Source organism: Bison bison, unplaced genomic scaffold (genome assembly GCF_000754665.1).
Source record: "Bison bison bison isolate TAMUID 2011002044 unplaced genomic scaffold, Bison_UMD1.0 scf7180017864258, whole genome shotgun sequence".
Lineage (NCBI taxonomy): Eukaryota > Metazoa > Chordata > Mammalia > Artiodactyla > Bovidae > Bison > Bison bison.
This window is the reverse complement of record NW_011494830.1, coordinates 3260593-3280152: the sequence shown is the minus strand read 5'-3', so window position 1 is coordinate 3280152 and position 19560 is coordinate 3260593. Positions and strand designations below refer to the sequence as shown.

General features: G+C 36.9%; 1 protein-coding gene across 2 annotated transcripts in view; it reads left to right on the top strand.

The window, feature by feature from the left end:
* ZNF654 (zinc finger protein 654) overlaps positions 1 to 19560 on the top strand; it is a 59287-nt gene that overhangs the window by 22005 nt on the left and 17722 nt on the right. For both annotated transcript variants that reach the window (XM_010847916.1, XM_010847917.1), the window contains exons 2-3: positions 1115 to 1196; positions 16687 to 16822. The gene's annotated coding sequence lies outside the window, so the exon portion shown is untranslated. The remainder of the gene's footprint in view (positions 1 to 1114; positions 1197 to 16686; positions 16823 to 19560) is intronic.

The following is a 19560-nucleotide window of genomic DNA, read 5'->3' as shown; positions in this document are numbered from 1 at the left end:
TACCTGTTAGGAAATACTACTCTCTTGCCCCCCGCCTTTTTTTTTTTTTTGGTTTTTAACATTTAAAATTTTAAATTTAAGTGTTCTTGTCTCATGTATTATGAAAAATAAAAAACAAAAACAGTAGTTTTCCAGCTCTGCTCTAGACTACTCTATATTTTGGGGAGTCCTACCTTGTTCTAGGGCTTCCCTGGTGCCTCATTTGGTAAAGAATCTTCTTGCAATGCGGGAGACCTGGGTTTGATCCCTGGGTTGGAAATATCTCCTGGAGAAGGGCATGGCAACCTATTCCAGTATTCTTGTCTGGAGAATTCCATGGACAGAAGAGCCTGGAGGGCTACAGTCCATGGGGTTCCAAAGAGTCAGACATGACTGAGCAACTAACCACTATATCCCTCTGAAAAAAAAATTAGATTTTGCTTTTCTCTGGGGTCTGTTGTACTGGATTCAAGTGAGACTATGATTTTTTAATCATTTGGATACATGTAGCCATATTTTTGCCACCTGGTATACCATTGCATTTTCTCTCCCTGGTCGCAAAACAGGAGACCTGAGTTTGATCTTCTACAGAAGGGAATGACAACCCACTCCAGTGTTCTTGCCTGGAGAGGATCCTGGCAGGCTACAGTCCATGGGGTCACAAAGAATTGGACACAATTGAGTGACTAACTCTACTCCTACTACTAGACTCAAGTAATTCTATTGATATAGAACTTCAGTATATTTCTTTTTATTGTAATTTTACCAAAAACATAACATGAATCCTAAATGATTAATGGGCTTCCCTTGTCGCTCAACTGGTAAAGAATCCGCCTGCAATGCCGGAGAGACCTGGCTGGATTCAGTCCCTGGGTTGGGAAGATCCCCTAGAGAAGGGAAAAGTTACCCACTCCAGTATTCTGGCCTGGAGAATTCCATGGACTATATGTAGTCCATGGGGTTGCAGAGAGTCGTACACGACTGAGTGACTTTAACTTCACTTTACTTCAAATGATTAATAGTTTTTCAAAGCCAACTATTTTAAAACTAAATATCTGATATTATATAACTGTTATTTCTTGATAATCTTTAAATTGGGGCAAAAAAAATCAATCCATTCGCTTATTCTTTCTAGGAGTTTCTTTGAGTTGCTGCTGTTCTTTGGAAGAGATGAATTTTATGAAGAGCCCTTAAAGGATATTCTTGGATCATTCCAGGTAAAACAGTTCATTAATTTCATTTTAATCTACCTTTGAAACAGACCCTTTTGCTCCACCTGAAAACAGTATATTGATTATTTATTGATTATAAGCTTCTAAATTTCCTAATGCGACAATGCTTAAGATTCTGTTACATTAGCAGAAAAGAAAGTTCTTAAAATAACTTTTAGCTGTACTTCTAAGCAGTTCATACATTAGATTTTAATTCCTTATTTGCTAGACTGGAGCCTGCTGCCACCACCCCCTGTAGCTTCCCAAGCATATCCTTTTATTGCTAGCATGCTTTTTATTGCTAAAGGCTTTTGTTGCAAAACCCCATGCATAGCCCTTAGCCATAGAAAAAGCACTCTTTTTGCCTAGACTAGAAGCGGGCTGTCTGTCCCCATGCCACTTTTCCCCTTGGCTATTTTCTGATTTTCTCATCTATTTCCTTAATAGCCTTCCCAAGAGAGGAGGCAGGGTTTTTTTTTCTTTTTCTTTTTGCATACACTTTATGAATGAAGAGTAAATCTAGAAGGGAATGACTAAAGATCTAAGACCTCACCTGTAGATACAAGATCATTTGATGTTTTTTTTTACCATTTTGTTGGGAAGCAATATATAGTACTGTGGCTCACTAATGTGTCCTTGGCAGTATCTCATTGCCCTTTTTAGGGGTGGAATAAAGGAAGATGTGGGGCTTCCCAGGTGGCGCAGTGGTCAAGAATCCTCCTGCTAATGCAGGAGACATAGGTTTGATGCCTGAGTCGGGAAGATCCCCTGGAGAAGGAAATGGCAAGCCACTCCAGTATTCTTGCCTGGGAAATCCAATGGACAGAGAAGCCTGGTGGGCTGCAGCCCGTGGGGTCGCAGAGTCAGACACAGCTGAGTGACTGAGCACACACACATAAAGGAAGATGGACTTTGAGCTCCCCCTAGGGGTATAATTGTTGGGACAACATACTGCATTCTACATTGAGGAAGGAAATCATGAGTCACAGAGAAGTTGTGCAATGCTTTCTCTCCCCTATAATTTGTATTTCATGTTTACTTAAAGTGTTTTAGGTTGAATTAAAACAGATTTTTATGATTGATCATTCTGGTACATAAATAAAATAGGAAGTGAAGTGAAAGTCGCCCAGTTGTGTCCGACTCTTTGTGACCCCATTGACATATAATCCATGGAATTCTCCAGGCCAGAATACTGGAGTGGGTAGCCTTTCCCTTCTCCAGAGGATCTTCCCAACCCAGGGATCAAACCCAGGTCTCCCACATTGCAGGTGAATTCTTTACCAGCTGAGCCACCAGGGAAGCCCAAGAATACTAGAGTGGGTGGCCTTTCCCTCCTCTAGCAGGTCTTCCCGACCCAGGAATTGAACCAGGGTCTCCTGCATTGCAGGCAGATTCTTTACCAACTGAGCTATCAGGGAAGTCCTAAAATAGGAAAACTATAAGCAAACTTAATTGGCTAAAGTATATCTAAAACCTCCTCACACTCAGAATCTGACTCTAGAATTGCTTTTCATCTCCAGTCATCAGTGTCTGTTTTTCTACACTGTTTTGTCTTCAGTGGCATCGAAAGTGTTGGTGATGTAGCATTTCCTAAAATAGTTAATAAAATAACTAGAAGTCATTTGTACTGGGTTTTTAAAAGCTTAAAATGACTTACAATAAGTTCTGTTTAGTCACCTTTTGACTCCTGTTTCAGGGGTATTAAGTTAGATTAATTATCTGTACCTATACCATTTGATATCCAAGAGTTAAAAGAGTGCTCTGCTAGTCTCTTGGGTTTTATTCTGAGTCACCAGTAAACCGTCTGGCAAGGTTTCATGCTGTCTTTGATGTCCTTGCGTTCAGAATGACAACTACATCATAACCATTACCAGGCTGACATGGATTCAGATAGTATTGTAAAACAATATGATCTTAGTGTTAAAAAAAATATGAAAGAAACACATCTTAGAATCAGTTACATTTATATTGAACTTTCTATTGTATCCATCCTTACATTGAGCAAAAGAGGTAAAAATACTTGTTCTCATGGAAACTGCATTCTAACTAGAGTCTATATTCAGGTATTTTAAAATAATTTTCCATTCCATTTTTCCTTCGACACTTGTGTCCTTAGCAATCTATTCTTGAATTTTTGCTTCAGTAAATATTTATTTAGTTCCCACTGTGCGCTATGCACTAAGCTCTGGCAAAAAACCGTAATAAGCAAAACCAGAAAAACCTTGCTATTGTGGGCTTTAATTCTAGTTTAGAGACAGAAAGACAAGAAGTCAAACCTTTGTAAATTGCAAGTATTTTAGAAAGTGACAAATGACTTCAGTGGGAAATACTGAAGTGTTTTTAGAGTTGATGAGAGTATTTGACTTCTGTTTTAAATGTGTGAAATCATAATATTTGTGAAGGGTATATCCTTTTTTCGCTTTGTCAACAGAGTTTCCATTCAGTTATCTCAATAATTAATCACTCAATAGAGAGTTCCTCAACCTCAATAGGTTTGCACAGTTTTCTGTTTCCTCAACAAATTCTAAAACCCACCCCTTCTCCTGTTTGTTTTCAGTCTCTACATTTCTGCTACTTGTGATATTGTGGCCCACTCCTACTCTAAATTTTCCTAAGCCTCTAATTTCTGTCTCCTTGGAGAAATTTCACCTTTTGTACCCATTTTAGCTTTATCTGGAGAATAGTCTTCATTTTCTAACTGAACCGCTGCTGCTGGTGCTTCCCCAGCCATGTGCCCTAAGGGACTCAAGAAAAGACAATATGTAGTCCATCATGTATACTCCTTTAAAACCTCACATTTGTAAGCTTGTGAATTCTCCAGGCTTTAGACCAACCTTTGATAATCCAATGACGAACCCAATGTCACCTTTTGAATTTTTTTTTTTAATACTTTCTACTAGTACAAGCCCTAGTTCCCAAGTGGTACATTTCTATCCATCTTTCATACAGATTCATACCAGCTAACATCATGCTCTTCTCTGCAAGAAGTAGGACAAACACAGGTGCTCATACTTTAGTGTACATAAAGATCACATGGGAATTTTGTTAAAATCCAAATTAATGATTCAGTAGTTCTGGGTTGGGACCTGAGAATCTGCATTTCTAAAAGCTATGAGGTGATGCTGATGGTGCTGGTCCCTAGATCACACTTTGAATTAGCAAGGGACTAACATTCTTGGCAGATTTGAGTTAATTGTTCATTCTCTTCCCCCACCCATTTCCTTCCCATTTCCCGACTTGCCACTCTGTCATCTTGGGCAAGTTACATAATTTCAGTGTCAGTTTCATTGTTTGTTAAGTGGAAACAGTAACTGTATTTGCTGTATAGGGTCCTCCGTTTGGCGTTGTTCTTAGAAAAATGATCAGGTTTAAGGTCTAAGGAAGGCCTATAGCCTGTCTGGTGAAGTATGTGAACTCATGAAGTCATATTATTAGGATTTCTGTTTTTCATGATGAAATCAAAACCTACCTCTTAAGCTTATTCTTTTCTTCTGTAAATTTCAGATTTCCTAAACCTTGAGTTGTTTAGGTAGAAATTACTTATTCTTCTTATCCATTGACTATATTTTACTCTGCTTTATTCCAAGAGGAAACTTCATTCTTAGAGCCAGATGTTCCATATACAGATTGTCCCCAACTTACAGTGGTTCAACTTAGGATTTTTCAGCTTTACGATGGTGTGAAAGCGTACCATTCAGTAGAAAGTGTACTTCACATGTTGAAATTTGATCTCTTCCTGGCTAATGATATGGTATATGGTGCTGTCTCATGATGCTGGGCAGTGGCAGCAGCTCCCAGTAGCTCCAATTAGCCATGCTATCATGAGAGTAGACAACCAGTACACTTAAAACCATTCTGTACCCAGACAGCCATTCTGTTTTTGACTTTCAGTATAATCAATAAATTACATGAGGTGTTGAACATTTTATTATAAAATAGGCTTTGTGATAGATGACTTTTCCCAACTATAAGCCCAGTAGAAGTGTTCTGAGCATTTTTAAGGCCGGCTTGGCTAAGCTATGATGTTTGCGAGGTTAGATGTATTAAATGCATTTTTGACTTATGGTATTTTCATCTTACAGTGGTTTATTAGGCCTTAACCCCATTGTAAGATGAGGAGGATCTGTGCTGGCTCCTAAAAGCTTGCTTTCTTGGAACTTGGCCTCTGGTAATTTTTCTTTACCTCAACATAAGATGACACATTTCTTGTGTGATGCACCAACTTCATTATTATTATTTTTATTTTAATCTGTTCATTGGTGAGCTTTCCATACGCTTGTAATTGAATTCATTACACTTGGTCTCCAAAATCCATTAATTTAATTAAACAGACTCTCAATGAAATGACAAAAATAATGTAAAATTTGGAAAAAAATTCCTTGTGAATGCTATAAAATCGGCAGTTGGTTAACTGAATGTGATTAAATAGGGAAATGAGAGACAGAGATAAAAGAGAGAACCATCCAGTGCTATCCAGTAATATGTGGCTCCCCCCACCAGATTGTAACAGTAGAGGCCAGAGGAGATAGCAAATAGTGGGTCATTTGGTATGTGGCCAATCTCATTCTGGTTGGTGCTTCCTGAAAATACACTAGGTGTGCAGCAGAACCAACAGAACAGGAATTGTGATGTGACTGTTAAATCTACATTAAAAATGGCATGTATGGCTCTGCATGAGAGCATTCCTTTCATTGAGAGAATGATGGTATGACCCAAACTAAATGCAGCCTGTCCCAATACCCAGAGGTTAAGACCGTTTTCTGAATAGCTCAGCTGTACAGCTCCAGCTGTAGCTTCCTCATAATTCACTGCCTCACAGGCCATTACTCTTAACAAATCATAGTTAGAAACTTTTACCTTCTCTGTTTGGACTTGAAAAATTCGACAAAGACCTATTTATCCATTAGTAAAACAGCTCTCTGTTATAAATACTCTAGGTAGAGATGAATGAAGAGACTAAATAACATGAATTACCATCAGTTACATGGTAAGATAAAAGGTGTTTTCTTTTTTTTGTTTGTTTGTTTTTTAAGGATCAGTTATGTTCTTGTGTGGTTGAGTCTCAAGTATCTTCTGTGAAACTGAAGTGAAATTTAAAAGAAAGGACAACCTCAAGGATGTATGGAAGTAAAATACTATATGGAGAGGAAACCACTAAATTAAAAGTGTAGTGAAGGCTATCAACAGCAGACTAGCTCTAAGAAAAACCAAACCAGTGAAGTAAATAATTTTTTAAAATTAATTTTCAATTCATGGTTACATACAGCCATATCGTATTACAGTCTTCGTTTTTAGGATAAAAAAAACTCCTACAGATGCAGGACTCACATAGAAAAACTAGGGTTCTCATAAAGGAAAGAATAAAATCAGGTCTGCAGTGAACTTCTTCATTGTAACAAATGGCAGAACAAATAATATCCTGAGTTTTTAAAGGGAAAAAGTATTATTTAATAATACAGATGCCAAGCCCTGTAGTTTATGAGAGAGGGCAACAGAAATAAATAGTCCAGATACTTAGAAAACAAACCAGCTACCTATCTTTTATCAGGAAAATGAAAGAAAGAAACCAGCTGATTTAGAAGTGATCAAAGCAAAGAATTTACACAGAGTGGTTATGGGAAAAAAAAAATAGGACTGATCTGAAGAAACAAGTAAAAGTAAGCACACTATTGTTAATATGTTGTTATGAAAATCCTATTAATATCAGAAATTATTGTGAAAAAAAGAAACTATAAATTTTGAATAAAAGTACACACACAATAATCAACAACTAAGATCTCAGATTATAGTACTGATTGGATGGAAGTAAGGAAAATAAAGAGGAATCAAGTATATTCTTGGGCATTTAAGCTGAAGTAACCATGTATCTGCTAAGTGACTTCAGTCCTGTCCAGCTCTTTGCAACACTATGGACCACAGCCCACCAGGCTTCTCTGTCTGTGGGATTCTCCAGGCAAGAATAATGGACTGGGTTGCCATTTCCTTCTTTCAAATAACCACGTAGAGTAGTGCTATTCACTAACTGAGCATTGATCATATGGGGAAGAGGAAGATCTAGAAAGAAGATAAGTTCCATTCTAGACGCAAGAGTTTTAAATATCTTTGGAATATCCAAGTACTAATGATGCCCAAAAGCAGAGACATTACTTTACCAACAAAGGTCCATATAGTCAAAGCTGTGGTTTTTCCAGTAGTCATACATGGATGTGAGAGTTGAACCATAAGGCTAGTGCCAAAGAATTGATACTTTTCAACTGGAGAAGACTCTTGAGTGTCCCTTGCACTGCAAGGAGACCAAACTAGTCAGTCCTAAAGGAAATAATAAGTCCTGAATATTCCTTGAAAGGACTGATGCTGAAGCTGAAGCTCCAATGCTTTGGCCAGCTGATGCCAAGAGCCAACTCATTGGAAAAGACCCTGATCCTGAGAAAGAAGAAGGCAGGAGATGGTGACAACAGAGGATGAGATGGTGGGATGGCATCACCGACTCGATGGACATGAGTTTGAGCAAGCTCGGGAGTTCATGATGAACAGAGAAGCCTGGCATGCTGCAGTCCATGGGATTGTAAAGAGTTGGACACAACTGAAAATCGAACTGAACTGAACTGAATGATGCCCAATTAATGGTAGATTTATGCGTTTTTATCTCCCTAATTTGTTTCAAGTCAAGACCATGTATCATTTTATTAATCAAGAGAAAAATAAATGTTATATAGATTTTTGTTCACTTGTTTAATTTAGGGGGCGGGGGAAGAGATTGACCCTGAAGTAGTCAACAAAACCCCAACCTGTAATCTAAACGCATTACTGCTAGAGCTCTGTAGAGATGCAGGGTTCAATCCCAGGGTCAGGGAAGATCCCCTGGAGGAGGAAATGGCGACCCACTCTAGTATTCTTGTGTGAAGAATCACATGGACAGACGAGCCTCGCAGGATACAGTCCACAGGATTATAAAGAGTCTGACACAACTGAGCGACTGAGCAGAGAAGTTGGTCTTAATTAAGCTTTTTTTTTTCTTGGTACTCTACCCTATTTTTCCATCTGTTTGACCTTCTTTGTGTGAGTAGGGAAAGGAGGTGGAGGAAATAGGGGACAAAAACTCACAAACAGGAGGAGGCCCAAGGCTATCTTACTGTAATAGCATCTTGAAGAGCAAAAAATAATCAGAAGTAAAAGAACCAGCCACAAGAGAGGAGTGTAAATAGCTTGTTATGTCCACCATGTTTTACTGGGGCAAATGTTGATCTCCCCTGAGAAGTTAGAGTGGCTTCACTGGTGGCTCAGATGGTAAAGCATCTACCTGCAATGCAGGAGACCAGGGTTCGATCTCTGGTTTGGGAAGATCCCCTGGAGAAGGGAATGGCAACCCACTCGAGTATTCTTGCCTGGAGAATTCTTTGAACAGAGGAGCCTGGCAGGCTACAGTGCATGGGGTCACAAGGAGTCGGACATGACTGAGCAACTAACACACACACAAAAAGAAGTGAGAGTATATATTCATCATCTTCATAAGACCAGTGTGTCTCCCAGATTTTATTATTTTAGCTAATAGGAATAAGTTTAGAACTATTGACATTCCACTAAAACCTTCTCAAAACCTAGATCATGTCCCTTCCCTAGACTAATTGGAATAAATTTCCCAAATGATTTGGCAAATTTCTCATCTTGGTATTCAAAACTACCTTTGTAACTCTGGTTAAAAGGTTTTAAAATATAACTCCAAGCTAGGCTTCAACAGTGCATGAACTGAGAAATTCCAGATGTATCAGCTGGATTTAGAAAAGGCAGAGAAAAAAAAGAAAAGGCAGAGGAACCAGAGATCAAATTGCCAACATCCGTTGGATTATAGAAAAAGCAAGAAAATTCCCAAAAAACATCTACTTACGCTTCACTGACTACGCTAAAGCCTTTGACTGTGTGGATCACAACAAACTGGAAAATTCTGAAAGAGATGGAACTACCAGACCACCTTACTTGCCTCCTAAGAAATCTGTATACAGATCAAGAAGCAAGAGTTAAAACCGGAGATGGAACAACAGACTGGTTCCAAATTGGGAAAGGAGTAGATCAAGGCTGTATATATAGTCACCCTGCTTATTTAACTTACATGCAGAGTACATCATGAGAAATGCTGGGCTGGTGAAGCATAAGCTGAAATCAAGATTTCAGGGAGAAATATTAATAACCTCATAATTATTGAAGATGACACCACCCTTATGGCAGAAAGTGAAGAGGAACTAAAGAGCCTCTTGATGAAAGTGAAAGAGGAGAGTGTAAAAGCTGGCTTAAAACTCAGCACTCAGATAACTAAGATTATGGCATCCAGTCCTATCACTTCATGGTAAATAGATGGGAAAACAATGGAAACAGTGAGAGACTTTGTTTTCTTGGGCTCCAAAATCACTGCTGACAGTGACTGCAGCCATAAAATTAAAAGACACTTTCTTCTTAAAGGAAAAGCTATGACAAACCTAGACAGTGTATTAAAAAGCAGAGACATTGCCGACAGAGGTCCGTCTAGTCAAAGCTATGGTTTTTCCAGTAGTCATGTATGGATGTGAGACTGGACCATAAAGAAGGCTAAGCGCTGAAGAATTGATTCTTTCTCGAACCTTCTCTGTTGGAGAACACTGCTGAGAGTCCTTTGGACTGCAAAGAGATCAAACCAGTCAATTCTAAAGGAAATCAACCCTGATTATTCATTGGAAGGCTTGATGCTGAAGCTCCAATATTTTGACCACCTGATGCAAAGAGCCAACTCATTGGAAAAGACTCTGATGCCAGGAAAGATTGAATGCAGGAGGAGAAGGGTATGACAGAGGACGAGATGTTTGGATGGCATCACTGACTCCATGCAATGGACATGAGTTTGAGCAAACTCTGGGAGATGGTGAAGGATAGGGAAGCCTGGCATGCTGCAGTCCATGGGATTGCAAAGAGTCAGACACAACTGAGTGACTGAACAACAAATATCAGCTTAAGAGCAAGACCTTCTGTGAGAAGCAGTTTCAAAATTGTGTTCCCATATTATCTGAACATATTAATACCTAAAGTAATATATATTTTCCCAGATAAAATATTTCTAAATAAATCATTAAACCAAAGACTTGAGAAATTTTATTCATTCATTCAACAATATTTATTGGAGCTTTAGTAACTTGTCAATTTGTAACATAACCCATATTGTGACCTGTTCTCTTGACTGACCTATTCACGGAGTCATATTTTATATTTAGTTTGCCTAGGAACCTGTGTTCAAGTAAATCTTGCAGCTACCCTAATTCTGCTTCAGGGTCTGTCTTACAGGTTAGAACTGTAACAATAGCACTTCTCTGATGGCCATATCATTTCATTACTTATTTTAAATTATTGATAGTAGGGTAGGTTGTACTTTCACACTCAGATAACACACATAGAAATATATTTCTTTGTAATCTTCAGACTTGCTATGTAAAAATAATTTTAAACTAAATTAGAAGTAAATGTTTCTTAATAAGATATGCAGAAATTAAATTTTCTGTCTTTAAATTGAAAGTGCTGTGCTGTGCTGTGCTTAGTTGCTCAGTCATTTCCTACTCTTTGTGACCCCATGGACTATAGCCTGCCAGGTTCCTCTGTTCATGAGGATCCTCCAGGCAAGAATACTGGAGTGGGTTGCCATACCGTCCTCCAGAGGATCTTCCCAACCCAGGGATCAAACCCAGGTCTCCCACACTGCAGGTGGATTCTTTACCATCTGAGCCATGAGGGAAGCCTATTATGGCAACTACCAATTAATTCTGAAATCTGATTATACTGAGTTGGTGGTTTTACTTTATTTATGATTGATTTCCCTTCAGAAAAAAACTAAGTAACATTTACATTGTTACCTAAAATTTTTTAATGTAAAAAAATTTAATCAGGTTTATTAAATAGGAGATAATAACTCATAAATATTTTTATTTTTTCAAAAGCCCCAATAGTTCACTGCTGCTACTGCTAAGTTGCTTCAGTTGTGTCCGACTCTGTGCGACCCCAGAGATGGCAGCCCACCAGGCTCCACCATCCCTGGGATTCTCCAGGCAAGAACACTGGAGTGGGTTGCCATTTCCTTCTCTGATGGATGAAAGTAAAAAGTGGAAGTGAAGTCTCACAGTCATGTCTGACTCTTTGCGACCCCATGGACTGCAGCCTACCAGGCTCCTCTGTCCATGGAATTTTCCAGGCAAGAGTACTGGAGTGGGGTGCCACTGCCTTCTCCGAATAGTTCACTTATAAATACATAATTTCTAGTTATTTTTAAAGTGAAATATGGATAATTTATATGCAAATAGTGAATTTTTTATAATTTTAAGATGACAGTCACCTTAGAAATTTAATAATTCCTTGTTTTATAGATCAGAAACTTAAGCTCAAATGAGTTGAGGTTTATAGAATCCTATTCTCAACTCAGCCTTCTTTCCAGTGTTCCCTAATCTACTAAATGATGCAGCCACATGTGTGCAATAATGTATGGGTCAAAAGAATAGGTTTAAAGAAATGTTTTTATTTATACTATCTTAAATGCTTCATGGTCTTAACATTTTAAAGCCTTTTCAAGACCACCTTAATGGGGAGAGAGAGAAATAAGAAACTTTACTGCGGCTATCTGAGTGATAGCAGATGAAGGCATCGACTAGAGTACAAACCTATTAATGGCAAAGAATAAGCAGACCAGGAGATGTTGAAGAAAACTGCCAAGCCATTAGGATCAATAGAAGAAGATGAGTTTTATAACTGATACCAAACACAAAATAAATAAATAATACCTAAAACTAGGAATCCTTAGACTTCTGATATCATACCCATTCAGACTTTTTAAGTTTGAACATATATCTCCAATATGTGTATAGGTGTTATTTTATGTACATGTACTAATACTATAGTATTTGGAAATATTCCCTGTGGCTCAGATGGTAAAGAATCTACCTGCAATGTGGAAGACCCAGGTTCGATCCCTGGTCCCGAAGATCCCCTGGAGAAGTGAATGGCAACCCACTCCAGTATTCTTGTCTGGGGAATCCCGTGGAGAGAGGAGCCTGGTGGGCTACAGTCCATGGGGTTGCAAAGAGTGGGACACGACAGTGATGGACACTTTCACTTTCATTAATACTATATGGGCTCCCAGGTGGCTCGGTGGTAAAAAATCTGCCTGCCAATACAGGAAACATGGGTTTGATCCCTGGGTTGGGATGACCCCTTGGAAGAGGAAATTGCAACCCACCCCAAAGTTCTTGCCTAGGAAATCCCATGGACAGAGGAGCCTCTTGGGCTACAGTTCATGAGGTTGCAAAAGAGTTGGACATGACTTTACCAACTAAACAACAACTATTATAAAACATAAAAATATGAATAAAAAATTTGCAATTTGCAATTTTTTTGCAATTTGACTAAATTTGTCGTTTCTGAAATCACTGTTTTCTTGAACAGTAACCATTTTTAAACAAATAAACTGAAAACTCATTAAAATGCTCCAAATGAAGGATGTTTTAAACAGAAAATTCTAATTACATTTTTTTAATGGCATAAATACAAGCATTATAGTTGGTATTGAATTGGGGCAACAACAGTCATGTAATGATGTAAATACATCCAGACATCTATTTTAAATGATCATCTCTTAAGAACTTTCTTTTTCAGAGTAATAACTTTCTCACTGTATACTATTCTTTCTATATTAGAAAACTCAGAATGCTAATTTTTTCAAAAACATCAGATAAATACTTCTCAGAAACCTCTCACAGAAAAGAACAGCAAATTTGTGAGAACTGTCTTTTTGTAAAAGAAAACTGCATAACATCTTTGAATTTTACCCGTTTTGAAGTACTTTACCACAGCTAATGAAAATATAATAATAAAAGATATGATCCTTCTCATTTCCAAGTGTTATAAATTCTAAAGAGTTTGCTGTGTTTTAAAGTCTTTGGTTTTATAAATCAATCACATTGAATACCTTTTACATTTTTGCTTTGATCTGCTGCAATATCTTGCTTATGAATGAATTTGATGTGGTATTTTATACTTAATTCTGGAATCTGATTTCATTCAAAATAAGACATATTTCATAATGCTTCTGCTTTCACAGATTTCTATAAAATCCTAATTTGATTTTAAAAGTTATCTATCATTTAAGAATATGTCTTCTCTGGTATACTTTCCTTTTCTGACTGAAGAAACTTTTACCTACCTAGGAAGTAAGATGATGGCAACACCTACTCAGTAATGCATGGCCTTTCTCCTATATAATGAGTACCAGAAGAGTGGAGTTGTACAGATTTTCAATACTGCTGGAGAATTATTATGGATTGAGGTAGCTAGTGGAGGCTTCTCAGTGGGAAGACAGGAGAAAGTTGTAGGGAAGAGTGGTAGAAAAGGCATAGGCAACGAAGTATGAGATAAGCTTAGGAGACGTTAAAAACCAGGCTGGAGAAGCAGAGTCATGGTGTTCATTCATAGGTGAATGAGTTAGGTTGGTAAATTCAGAGGTCCTTAAATACGAAGTTTAAGTATTAAGAACTTTTATACTATGATAAACAAAAGGATTCAGATTAAGTTTGTGTAATGACCAGAACACTGACCTGCAGCTACATAGACATGCAAAGTGACAGCAAGTTTGTGAAAGAAAAGTCTTCTGGAACTAAACAGATTATAAAAGAAGAATGAGGAAGTTATGTTTTCTCTCTACTTTGGTAAAGACACAAGGCTGAATGTAAGTTTCCAAGGGAATTATATTTAGTACAATGCAGTGAGTAAATAAAGGATTAAGTTAATATATAGGTCCAAGTTAATATATAGGTTTTTTAATTAAATAAACCTCCTAAAAATACAATATAAATATACTCAGAAAAGATAAGTTGTAAATCTAGAGTGATTTAAGTATTTCCTTTTTCACTTGAGAGCTTTTAAAATGAAAACCATTCACCATACTATTTAAGGAAAAATGAGCCCAAAGATACTTAAAAACTTTTCTTTCATTCTGTGTCTTATTAAATAGACCAAAGTGAAATCTTTATTTCATCTCTATTTCCTATCCAGATTTACTTCCCCATAGAAGTGGTCTCCAAAATATGTTGTATTTGACTCAAGGAATGCATGCACCAAAAAACAAAACTTTCACTTAAATATAATTGTATCTTAGAAAATGAACTTAATCTAATTTACTAATTTTAATAGAAGGATTGGTAGGAGTGCAAATATATACTTTATACTATAAACATTTATGATAGTGCACTTTAAATGTAGGAAGTACAATGAAAACATATGCCAGAGCTGACTGAGGGCTAGCTGTTGTTAAACATACAGGTTATTAGGGTTTTCCCTTAGAAACTTTAAATTATAATAATTAAATAGTAGGTTTAATAATTAAAACAGTAGGTTTGAATTGGGGTCTGGGAATCATCTTTTAACAAGACCTCCAAGTGTTTCTTATTTTCTGCCAGGTTTAAGATATTAGCAGTAGATCTGTTTCATCATCTTTTGACTTTAGACCCAAGTCCTGTTTTAGGTCCCGCAGTGCTAAGTGCTATATTATTGGTGCCTCACCAAGAGTTCCACAGCAGATTGAAAGCCTCACCAGTGATTCATGGGCTGGCATCCAGCTTACCTTATTTCTTGTGCTTTGGACCAAAAGCCAGCTTACAGTAGCTTAATTTGTATGGGCAATGATACATATGTCTAGAGTAATTTAGGAATTTATTTACCTTGAGGTTTGAAACTGATTATAACTTTTATCCGTTAAGTCATTGGCCAGATCATTACTGTGTTCCATGTGTTTAAAAAATCATGGCTGATCAATAACTTTATACCTTATTTTTATGAGTGCTATAACATGCTGACACATGGAAATATAGAAATTAATTTTATGCTAAGCAGTTGGGTGTCCTAAAATTAAATATTTATTCAGAATCTTTAAAAATACTAGAAAAAAAGTAACTTGCACTTATTAAGTATTTGTTATGTGTCAGGCATTGTCCCAAGCACTTTTCAGTACTATGTGTTATTTAATCCTCACAACAATCCTATGAAGTAGGTGTTTTTAGTATCCATTTTGTAGAAGAGTTAACTGAAAAAGCAGAAAGGTTAAGTAATTTGCCCACTGTTTATAGGGTTTTTGTTTGCTTGCCTGCTTATTTTAATTTGGGAATTCCATAAGTGACTTTTAGAGGCTATTTTCATGTTTGACTTAGTGGTACTTCTTGGAATGGTTCTTTGTCTTAAAACTTAATTTCTTCTGCTGCCTTGTTCTCTTAGAAGACAAAGCCTCTTTCATGTATTTTAACAATGAATGAAAAGTGCCAATAAAAGCAAAATGTTAATTGCCACCTTGAATATGTAGCCTAATGATTCATCTAAGTAAAATTTGTAAATGTATGTGGTTTTATCCTAAGCTTCGCTTTATAACTAAGTTTTTCATGTCTGAGGGATTTTTTGAGCACAGAAAAAAATTTTGACAGTTGTTTGTGTTTTAAGTGATGTGCATTTTATTCCAGTTTTTAGCACTGCCAATGTCAGTATCTAGTTTTTTCTTAAGGCCTTAAGTTCAATTTATGCATTAAAAAATAAATCTATCTATACCTTCACTAGATTTTCAGTTAATCTTTATAAATTATAAGATTCCATGAAGTGTTTTAAAAAACACCTGACAAAGTACATAATGAATCTAAAATGCCTAATAAAATGATTAAATCATGTAAATCTAAGTCTAATAAATAAATTCAGTAAACCAAGTTCTCTTTAACATTGTTTACAAACTTATGTTATATAACTCATATTTTAATCACCAGTCTATAAAAACATTTCAAATATCTTTTGTAACCCCCACAAATGCATAGACAAATTATCAGTTAATGCCCAACTTATCAATAGTATCTTTACCTTAAATCTAATGCAAAGTCTTCATATTATAGGCTAGATTCATTCCTTCAACCTGTCATTTCTCATCTCAAGACTCTAAATCTACTTATACAACAAAGTAGAATAGAATTTCCATCTTCCAGCCTCTGCCACATCTAAGATTCTACATCTGGGATCAGGGACAAGGACCTGTACCTACCTGCCAGCCAGAGTCTGCATTGGACAGGGACCTCTTTATTCCCTTCTTATTGTCAGGCCTGCCATTGTTAATGTAAACTTTATGAGCCCTCACATAACTGAACATACACGTTTTATATTTTTGCAACCTGGTTCTTTTCCTAGGAATGATGCATCCCTTATGTTTTTCCCTTAGGTTACACTTTATCCCTGCTATAATGGGATTTTCTAAGTCCAATTTTGTATAAACTGTGTAACCTTTGGCATTAAAGCCTATTTGTGTACTAATGGGGTTTTGACACCCTAATTAGGTTACTGAAGCAACCCTTTCTCTTTCATAGTTTAACAGCTGCCTTATTGACCATCAGTCATTTTATTGACAATGATGATCAAGTTTAGTTTTTAACCCCTTTAAATTCACAAAGCCAAAATGATTTTTCTCTCCTAGGAATGCCAGAATCACCTCCGCAGATATGGAAATGTGAATCTGGAACTGGTGACTCGAATCATTAGAGATGGTGGCCCATGGGAAGATCCTGTGTTGCAAGCTGTTCTAAAAGCCCAGCCAGCATCTCAGGAGATAGGTACTACAGGAGACTCAAATCTAAACCTACATTTGTGAGAAACAAACACAATTTCATTTTCTAACTAGAGCAGTATTAGTGTTTTTTATTTACAGTACTGAATAAGAGTAATGTATTTTCACATGAAGTGTGTTTAATTTGCTATATTAACCCAGCCCAAGAGTGATTTGACACAAGATTAGGTAAAACTATCTCTAGTAATTCCCTATTAAAATTCAGAGTGTTAACATATTTAGTATCCAGATGCTACTTATTTACAAAGAGTTTGTATTTGTCACTTCAGTTATGTTTTTAAAATCTATTTAAGTAGGAACACCCTTAAAAAAAAAACAACACCCTGCTTAAGCACATGGAATCTCCCTTATACAGGAAACTCTATGAAGGATGGAGCTCCTTTAGCTTTTGTTTTGATAAACACTAACATATCCTACACCTAGCCCAGTGCCTGGTACAGAGTAGTAGGTGCTAAGTATCAGTACTTGTTTATTGAATGAATGACCACATGAATGCATAAGTGAATGTCTGACTAATTAAATGAGTAAGTAAATTTCAGTTCCAAATACTCTAGAGCAGTATTTCCCAAACTTCCTTCATCAGTAGGAGTTTTGCCTCATCCCCTTACTATCTGCATACCTTTTTGACATCACCTTCTCTTTAATCTATATTCCAATGAGCCAAAATCTCCTTTTGAAGGCAGGAAGCTCTGTCAACTATTTCTAATTAATTCTTCAAAAATATATATATATATTTGCTGTATTATTTCTGAGCCCCAGAATATTCGGGTCACCGAAACTTAGAATAAGCACAAAAGTCTGGACACATTTGAGAGCATGGGGAGAGCCTATGGAGTGCAGTTATAACATGGCCAAAGGGAAAAGACAAGACCTCTGGAACCATTCAGACATTGGGGAGAAAACATTGCCCACCACCAACTGCCTGAGTATCTTAGGATCTTTCTATTTGTCCAGGTAAAGGGGTGGGAGTGGGTTGTGAGTAGAACTGAGTGGGGAAGGGGCTATGATTCTAGGGCTTACAAGCAAGCTGACCCCCAGATACAAGCATAGGGGACAAGAAAAGATGTGAGAGAAGATGAAAAGAGATAAGACCAGGAGAAATAATGAGAGTGGTGGAATGAGATGGGAAGTAGGACAAGACTAGAAGGAAAGAGCTAAGGTACATGTGGCAGTGGTATCACTGTATAAATATAAGGGATAGAAAGGAGAACTAGCACTTGATGTGAAGGTCTCAGAAAGGAATTAAAAAAAAACAAAACTGAAGACAGAGGCAGTAGTTGCATCGGAGGAGGAAGAGTAGGATTACTGAGGGAATGTATGAACCATCAAATTTAGGGAAGGCAGGGGTGACAGCTTTGAAGGAATCTGAGGAAGCTGGGGAATGTGGCCAGAGGGTACAGGAGCTAGGCAAAGACAGATTCATACAGAGTGAGAACAAGAGAGAAGAGTTTGGATTTTTCAGATAACTTTTAGGTTTCTCTAAGTAGGAGCTAGAACAAACCCATTGTTGGTCGGTGTGAGGCTGATACCCTTTATATACACAGTTTATAGGTTTCTCTGGTGGCTCAGACGGTAAAGAATCTGCCTGCAATGCCTCAGACCTGGTTCAGTCCCTGGGTTGGGAAGATCCCCTGGAGGAGGGCATGGCAACCCACTCCAGTATTCTTGCCTGGAGAATTCCCATGGACAGAGGAGCCTGGTGGGTTATAATCCATGGGGCTGCAAAGAGTCGGACATGACTAAGCAACTAAACACAGCACAGCACAGCACATACTATGTATAGTTCTTTGATACATACTCCTTTTATACTTACCCTAGCATACTTCATTTTGGGAAAAGCTGCTCTAGAAGCTCATTAATGTGGATGCCTTGACTCTTGTGATCATTAGGGTAAAGATCAGTCTGAAGTTTATTTTTGCATTAACTATACAAATCATATTTGTATGCTGTTCATATATTATAAACAGAGTTGCAAGGCAAATGTTGAAGCTCAAATAAAACATTACTCATAGGCATTTCAGAAGCTATTGATTAAATATATATAATTAACTAAAACATTTTTGCATTTGAAATTATGAAATATGGGTTCCATTTCCTGCTCTGCCACTTATTTAATTAATTCTTTGTCCTTGGGCAAGTCATTTGACCTCTCTGAGACTCAGTTTTGTGATCTGTAAAACAAGTATTATATCTGTCGTGAGGTTGTTGTTAGGTCTGAATAAACTTATGTAGGTAAAGGTGTTTATATATTTTAAAACTGTGTAAAAGCAAGTATTAAGTTTAGTAATTATCCTTGGGCATATATTAATGGACATATATTAATAAGCAGTCCTATTTGACATTACATTTAGCTTACTTTTTTGTTATAAAGTAATAAAATGTATTTCTTTTATGACCAAACTTTTCACTAATTCAAATTATATTTTGCTATAATTAATATGGTTTTAATGGCAGATTAGGATTTAGCCTTCTAATCTTACAGTAATGAAAATAATGGTAAGAAGACAAAGTACATAATCTTAGACTAGAAAGAAATAACAGATCCTGTGCCATTTGAAACATATTTTAACATTAGAGAACACAAAAAAAGAGTATTTCATGTTTGTTTGTTTTTCTAATTTTGCTTCTTTATTTAGATTGAGAAAGAATCAGCAAATATTTCTTGGGCATAGTTTTGTTGTCTTTTATTGCCATTTTCCCAATCATTTAACTGATATATTCTTT